The sequence below is a fragment of the Montipora foliosa genome, unplaced genomic scaffold, assembly GCF_036669935.1.
Source record: "Montipora foliosa isolate CH-2021 unplaced genomic scaffold, ASM3666993v2 scaffold_268, whole genome shotgun sequence".
In the NCBI taxonomy this organism is placed as follows: Eukaryota; Metazoa; Cnidaria; class Anthozoa; order Scleractinia; family Acroporidae; genus Montipora; species Montipora foliosa.
This window is the reverse complement of record NW_027179569.1, coordinates 3,286-12,500: the sequence shown is the minus strand read 5'-3', so window position 1 is coordinate 12,500 and position 9,215 is coordinate 3,286.

Below are 9,215 nucleotides of genomic sequence, written 5' to 3'. Positions count from 1 at the left end.
GAGATAGGCAGTTATGGAACAACATTATAACCGATGCAGCTCATCCTCTCTATGACCTTCTTCCTCCACAAAGAGCACGTTTTTTTAAGAAGCAGGGGCAATGATTTTATTTTGCCATGTCTGTGAACCGAGAGGTTCAAGCGATGATTTATAGACCTTATTCATAAATGACGGCCAATTTATAATTCTTTTGTCAAAGTGCAAATTAGCCTACCAAGCCTCGATACCATACAGTGAATTGAAAAGAATTCTTGCTCTAAAATGAGGCTTGGTAGGCTAATTTGCACGTGGACAAAAGAATTATAAATGTGACCGCCATTTATGAATAAGGTCTATTAACAGATGCCTACTTAACTTTGTTTAAGTCCATTTTAATTGTATAGTAATATAGAATATTACTCTTATTGTACACTCACACGTTTGTCTGTGGGGATGTTTTTTAATAATAAAGATCCTTACTTACTTACTCACTCACTCACTCACTCACTCACTCACTCACTCACTCACTCACTCACTCACTCACTCACTCACTCACTCACTCACTTCCACTTCGCCACTCTCTTCCACTTCGCCACGATCTAAGCAACAGTCACATAATCCAAGAGGAAAACATTTCAACACTCGACCAAATGGAACTAGGAACCTATCAAGGGACCCGTCACAGCAATTGCTGAATTTACTTCTGGCTACACTTCAAAACGGTCGATGAACATAAAAGCGGAAATCAACAGTAAGCTTTACTTTAATAGTCACTTACTTTCACCAGCTTATGCAAATCAATCTAGTCGTATTTATTCGACTGATATTATTCTATTAATTTTTTACGTAGTCCAACAGTTATCGTTTATTTTTTAACGTACTTTAATTTATCTAATCATTACTATTATTTCTTCAAGATGAATAATCAAAATAACGTTTTTAATATAATTTCTTGGAATATTCAAGGCCTAAAAACTAGGCTTAAACCGACGAAACAAACCGTCTCGAATACCAAATTGAACATTAAATCAATTAAATCTAAGCTATCCAAATTTGATATTATCTGTCTCCAAGAAACATGGGCAAAAGACGAGACATTAACTTTTCAAGGGTACACAGTGTACTCAACCGTTAAAAACACCGTAAGCAGACGAGGCCAAGCAGGGGTATCGGTATTAATTCGAGACTATCATCAAAATTTGTTTCTCGTATACACAGTGATTCCCCCAACATAATTTGGTGCCGATTACATAAGCAATTGCTTGGACTCCAGGCAGACATTTTCCTGGCTGCAGTTTATCTACCCCCACTACAATCACAACGAAAGGCAGGAGAAGACGTTATCAGTATCTTAGAAAAAGAAATTCATAAGTACTCTACCCAAGGCCAAGTTCTTTTACTTGGTGACTTCAATGCGAGAACGGGGACATTAAACGATTTCATTGAAAACGATGCGGATGACTTTTTAACAATTCATAATACCTACAATCGAGACACGGATTGCCCAAAGCGAAACAACGCGGACTACACAATCAACAAAGTAGGAAGAGAAATATTACGATTATGCATAGGAAATAGATTGCGAATTTTGAATGGCAGGTTAACAGGTGATCTCGATGGAAAATACACTTGCTATCAAACTAATGGGGCAAGCACAGTCGATTACGCACTAGCAAGTGAAGACCTTATAAAGACGATATTAGGATTTCAAGTTCAAGCCTTGACAACCTACTCAGATCATTGTCCTATCAGTCTAAAATTAACTCCCTCCCGCTCTCACATGGTAAAAGACAATGCACCTAGACAACCACTATGCAAAGCGGCACCTACTCAAAAGAACTTTAAAAAGTTTCTTTGGAAGGCAGATTCAAAAGACAAATTTCTCAGTGCATTATCCAATCCTAATGTTCAAAGATTATTTGATTCCTTCAACTCAGAGCACCACGCATCAGTAGACGATGAAATCTCGCAATTTAACCAAATTATCAATTCGGTGGCCAAATCATGCCTAGTAACATCGCGGAAAACATCTAAAACTACCAAAGAAAAGAAACCATGGTACGATCACACCTGCAGACAGTTAAAGAAACAACTGCAACAATTAGTAAAGAAAATTAACCCCAGTTCTCACCAATCACTACGACAAGATTATTTTGTTCTTAAAAAGAAATACAAAAAGCATGTCAAAATGATGCATAAAAGATACAAAAACCAAATAGTAAATGAAATTAATGCTTTACACCCAAAACACAGTCAAGATTTCTGGAGGTATATTAATCAACTTAGAAAAAGCGATGCTGTCGAAGAGGAAACCTCTGTTTCGTCAGAAGATTGGATATGTCATTATCAGAAATTATTATATGATAGCCAGGAACCGCACACCACTTTGGACTTTTCAAATGAAGATATGGACTGGGAAAACGAAAATTCACCGAATAACGACATTTTAGGGCAGCCTATTACGACCAACGAAATCCATGAACAAATATCAAAACTCAAGTTGAAGAAAGCTTCGGGTATGGATTCTATCCTTAACGAAATGATTAAACACGGACGCTATTATCTAATGCCTTCATTAGAAAAACTGTTCAATGATATACTAGACAGTGGAACATTCCCAACCCATTGGAACATAGGTGTTATAAAACCGATATATAAAAGAAAGGGTGATAAGCGGTCTCCAGCAAATTATAGAGGAATCACATTGACGAGCTGTTTAGGAAAACTATTTACATCAATCTTACAATCCAGGCTGAACAAGTTTATCGAACAACATAACATCCTCAATCCAGAACAGTTTGGATTTCGCCCAAATTCCCGAACAACAGATAGTTTATTCATCCTACAGCAACTCATTAATAAGTATACAAAACAACATAAGAAACTTTATGTTGGCTTCATCGATTATGAAAAAGCGTTTGATAGCGTGTGGCAGTCCGGGCTGATCTATAAAATCTACCAATATGGAGTTAAAGGCAAACTCTTTAAAGTCATTAAATCCATGTATTCGTCGATTAAAAGTTGCGTCAAAACTGATGAAAGCTCTATCACAGAAATGTTCTCATGCAACAAAGGAATAAGGCAAGGTGATGGCTTAAGTCCAGTTTTATTTTCATTATTTATGAATGACTTACCGCAATACTTTAGGGACAACCATTGTCCAGGAGTAATGATTGGAAGCCATTCTCTAAATTGCCTCATGTATGCTGATGATTTGTCAGTTTTAAGTCCCTCTCCAGAAGGACTACAGAAATCGATTAACGTCATTAAAAAGCACGCAGAGGAATGGAAGCTGAAGGTGAATACCAAAAAATCAAATATCATCATCTTTAGTGGGAACGGTCAAACCAAAAACAAGGAAATTTTCCAATATGGTTCAGAAGCATTACCTATCGTCGACAAACAAACATATTTGGGAATAGAAATGACCTCATCTGGTCGCTATACCTACGCAAGAGACATCCTTAGCAAAAAAGCTTATAAAGTTCTTGCGACAGTGAAACGATTGTTCTCCAATTCGGATACGACCACAATTACAATTAAGAATAAGCTTTTTGATGCCCTTGTCAAACCTATACTACTATATGGATGCGAAATATGGGGACCGGAGCTATTATCATATAAGACCCATTTTGACAAAAGCACTATCGAACAAGTCCATATCAAGTTCTGTAAACAAACACTAAATACCCCATGGTACACAGAGAACATTGCCTGTAGGGCAGAACTTGGACGGTACCCTTTAAGTATAGACATAAAAGCTTCAATATTTAGTTACTCGCTTAGATTACAGCATAAAACAGTCAACCCTCTATTAAAGGAAGCCTTTCATCACGCAAAAAGTCACAGCCAATTTTTGATGTATTAAATAATGACGAAACTATACGAATGCACTCTATAGGCAATACATCAAGCCAACTACACATTAAGAATGCTCGTTCCTCCATAAAGAATCAGCTTAAAAAGGACTACATTCGAAATTGGCTGAAGGCTCGCAACAACACTTCCGAAGGCTCTAGAGAGAAATTTACACACAAAGAAGTCAAATTCGACTACCAATTGGAAGACTATCTCAAAACTATCAGAAACCCAGCACATAGAATAAGTATGACAAAATTGCGTCTGGGGGTTCATAGCTTGCGAATACAGACTGGGAAATACGAAAATAGAGGTGCACCAATCCCAGTAGATGGAAGAACGTGTTTAGTCTGCAATAGAGGCTATATAGAAGATGAGCGGCACTTCTTGATGTATTGCCCAGGGTACGATAACATTAGAAATGAGCTCCATTCTCTCCTTTCAACACACGATGTTGTTTTCAAAAGCCTTAATGATGAGGATAAAATTAGGTATTTACTTACCCTAGAAAACGAAAGCACTTCAAAGATAATAGGTAAATACACATATTTAATGTTTCAGAAGAGAAAAGACTTCCTAAATGCAAAATAATTAAAATAATAATTTTATACCAATTGTATTACAAGTAATTGTATGATCTTTTAGTTAATTAGTTATTCAAGTAGATATCATCACCTTTATTGTAACGAGACCGATACCTCCCTTTGGAGAGTAAAGCGCAATAAAGATTTACTGTTTACTGTTTACTGTTTTACTCACTCACTCACTCACTCACTTACTTACTTACTTACTTACTTACTTACTTACTTACTTACTTACTTACTTAATCATATATGAGCTGCGAATATGAAATCAAGTGAAGCTATGATTTTCGCAGTTATGAACGCAATTTTTACAATTGCGTAGAGAAGCCTGAAAAATTCAGGACTTTAACGGGGTTTGAACCCGTGACCTCGCGATTCCGGTGAGACGCTCTAACCAACTGAGCTATGAAGCCATTGACGTTGAGAGCTGGTTATTTGTGGCTTCTAATGGTCCCGTGAGGAATGAATCAATGATGAAATGGTATATGAAATGAATAATTTATGAACTGCGGATATGAAATCAAGTGAAGCTTTGATCTTCGCAGTTAAGAACGCGATTTTTATAATTGCGTAGAGAAGCTTGACCAGATCCCAAGGTCATTGGCTTCATAGCTCAGTTGGTTAGAGTGTCGCGCCGGAATTGCGAGGTCACGGGTTCAAACCCCGTTGAAGTCCTGAATTTCTCTACGCAAAAAAATTGCCGTTGAAGTCCTGAATTGTAAAAGTTGCGTTCATAACTGCTTTACTTGATGTCATCAATGTTACCTGGTAGACACATCAGTTTTCCCAGGGTAGACACCAGCTTGCCTGTAGAAGAATTATGATTAGCTACAGAGCTACAGAGAGGCATGAGGGGAAAACAAGTACCGGTGAGGTTTGTTATGACGTTTTAAGTACACCTAGATGCTCCATAAAGCGTATACTGGGTTGCCTGTGGTACGTGTTACACAAAAACAGAAGGCACTGAATTGGGTGGTATTGAACGGCAGCGTTTCAGTTAATTTTTTCAAGTGGGGCGTTATTAAGACCATTTGATGGTCACCCACATGTCGCGCCAGCACAGGCCCTTCACGTTCACACTTTTAATTGTTTTGTAACGTCCTGTCCCGTTCTGAGGTCTTTAGTTTTTAAGCTTTGGTAATAAATTCATTTTAAAGATAACAAAACACGCTCTTGAGTAAGATTCATTCGTTTCGTCTTTAAATAAATACTATTAGTCTGCAACAAAAAAAACTGTAAATTGGTCTGATGGACATTTTCCACCATGTCATGGATGTCTTGCAGTTGCACTTAGCAATCGTTTATTGCACAGACTAAGAAAGGACTGAAGATGTTGTTTCCGCTTCATAATTCCTCCTCTTGTTAGCCTAATCTGATGCAAGGCAAACATTGCTTGGCTTTACGTTTGCAGCAAACAATACCGTAAAAGCCAGGAGTTAACAGAAAAAGAAAATAGAAAAACAAAGTCTTATATATAACTCTGAATCAAATTCTCATCTAAAGATTAATGACAATCGATCGTAAAAAAACACGAAAATTTCGGCAGTCTCTGGCTTTTATGAATGAATGGAACGGTCATGATGTTTTGTCAAAAGGAAGCAACTGATCACGTGCAAGGCAACCATAAAGGTGCATGTGATCACCTTGTGTCAACTGAATGAACTACGGGAAAGAATGTTAATCGTTCGTTGTTTCCAGAGTAAAACAACGTACTTTTTAGCCAAGAAACTTGCGTCTTTGGTTTTTAATTTTGTAATATTTTACTGAATATTTACATTTCATCTGTCGGTCAGGAAGCCTTCATTGTCGGGTTTCTGAGAAACGTATCTGTTTTGACTTCAGGGTGAACTATTTACACAATTGCGAGGTTGAGCGGCCATGTAATTGAAAATCTGAACATCTGTGAGATACAAAAACAGACTTGCAAATTATCCCAAATCACAATGCTGACAAGCACAAAAGCAGAAGAAATGGTTAATAAATATGAAGATTGTTCCTATCTGACTGTTTTTGTGTTAGAGTAGAGGGATATATTGTCACGCAAATGATGTAATTTTATGACACTCCAAACTCGCAAAAAGCTAGAGTTTCATGTAAAGAATCTTCGCACTAGTAAGTAGTAGCAATAAATTGGATTAACCAGGGAGTTAAAGAAATATTTTTGCCTTCCCAAATAAACTTCATTGTACACTACAATGACAAAATCATTTGTCAGAGAAACAAAATACCTGTCTCCTCGCGTATCACATTTCAACGCACGTATGCAAATTTTAACTCATTTTCATCGCGTCCTGATTCCTGCAAAATTTTTCCTCTTTCAAATATGAACAAAAATATTATTTCTCGTCAAGCGTTGCATCTTTTATGTTCAAATAACCGCTAAAAATCAAGATTTTTTAACGATCTATCCGTAGATATTTTTTTTCATAATTTAATATTCTCTGTCAAAAATTGCACAACAATCAAAACACAAAAATAGCAACGCACGCAACAAATTTAGTTGCAAATCTTTCTGTATTCGTTAGCAATCACCCTTTCAAATTTCAGAGAAATCAACCAGTCCGTGCATATTTTTGGAGTTTTTCGCAATGGGATGTCAAAGGGCCAGGTGGATGTTATGCATAATCGGGCAATCAAGTTGCGCGTGTGACCCTTTATAAACATTTTTTTTTCTTCACAAAATGTTTCCGAATCGTCAAGTATCACCACAGAAGACAAGAACATCATTCTAAGAGCTTATTCTATGCAAAAAGTAGGTTCTTTCTGGAGGTAATTTTGAGACTGGAAATCAAGTTTACGGCAGACTATAAATACAAACTCAGGAGGCATGGTATATTTAATTAAGTTAACAAAACAGAAAGACGCTAACCTCATTTTGACACGAAAATGCTTTACTATTGCCATTAAAAGTATCCGGTAGCTCGCATATTACAAAACATGATGAATTCATAAAGGCCACCTTTTTTTGAAACAAACAACCTATTTGCCAATGTTTTTTGAAACAAACAACCTATTTGCTCTTAGAGGCAAAACCCTTCCTATTTCATTACGTGCGTCAAGACAAGAAACTCAATCGTGTCAAATTACCGTAGGCAATTGCAACAAAATAAATTTCAGGATCGAACCCTTTCGACCAAGAACCTTTTCCTTGAATAATGAAGAAAAAAATAGACGACAAGCTTTCATTCCAACAATTCTTGGCTGTCACATTTTTTTTTTACCTGAAGACTGTGCAGAGTCGAGTACAAATAATACAAATAACCAGACAACAGAAATGACAGATCCACTTAAGGTGTTCGATTCCTTCTCTGTCTTTGTTGAACCCATAAGTTACCAGAGAATTTAAAGAAAGCTATACCATGCCCAGTATAGATTAACTGTTTTCTTTTCTTTTGTTTTTGTTTTCGTTTTTTGTTTATTACGTCGTAATAGCGCAAGGGCTACTTTCAAGAAAAAAGTATGTTCATTGCCTTTAATAAAAAGCAACCTGGCATTTCATTCTGGTTGCAAGCATGAAAATGGTTTAAAAACTTCCCTAATCACGGAGGATATGAGCTGTAGAAACATGCTTGTAATAGTGTAATAAAGTTCTTGGCCTTTAGCACTCACTGTAACTGAGTGTTGAAAATGAAAAATGCAAGAGTAACTTGTTCGTCGTATTGGCATAAAAGCTAAGAGGCGTTCACTACTTACGATAACGAATGTTAAGGAGAGTGATAGAGTTCCCATAAGTGAGCCTTGAAAACGTCATTATAGAGTAATGTAATAAACAAACTTTTATTACTCAGAATAACCGAACATTGCAAATGAAGAGTATAATTTATGGATACTCAGTCATAATGGCGTAATAATGTATAAATACGCCTCACTGAGCATAACGTAATAAGGTAATAAGCTTTTCTGTACTCACAACAATCAAGCATTGAATGAACTGTAAGGATACTCTGTAATGTAATGAGAGTTCTTTTTAGTACTCACGATAACCGAGTCATGACTTAGTATGTATGAATTCAGACTCAGCATAATGCTATTCTCCTAAGCAAATGTCAACTGACAGCAGCTATAAACACTCTTAAAAACTACTTTACCTCAGCAAGTGCCATACTTGCCAAACAGGCTAATTGTGACAACAACCTCAAAGCCTGTTGGTCCTCTCCCCTAGCCTTGCGCTATGAGACAACAATTATGTGACGCCATGGTATAAGACAAAATATACAGCAAATTAAAGTATAATTTTATTCCAGAGCAAACCGAAATAAAAGATATTCTGAGAGTACTCTACCGAAGTATCAGCCTTGTAGTTCAAGCAAGCAAGGTATTTCTGAGGAAAATAGTTAGCAGACTGAAAAGGAGATATGAAGCAGAAGTAAGTGGAGAGCAAACAGGCTTTGTTGTGGACAAGGAAACAAATTAGCAAATCACGAACTGGTGTATTATCGTGAGTGCTAAAGCCTTTCATTGCACTTAGGTCATGCCCAACTATGGAACATAATGGTTGTAATGTTTTCTTTTTCACTGGATGGAGATGTGCTAAAGGATTTAACATGAACCTTTTCAGTGAGTACATCTTTGGGGGATACTCAGTGACTAGATATAGGAAGATCAGGCACAAGACAAGGCTGTGTGCTGTCTCCTTGTTCGATATTTATTCTGAAGAAATAATTATGACAACCACAATAGATGGAAAACCACAAGTAATTAGTATCAGCAGCCACACAATGTTAACAATTTGCATTTTGCAAATGACATTACCCAGTTTTGCAGTGCATGATAGGACTCCCTGAATTAACCCTC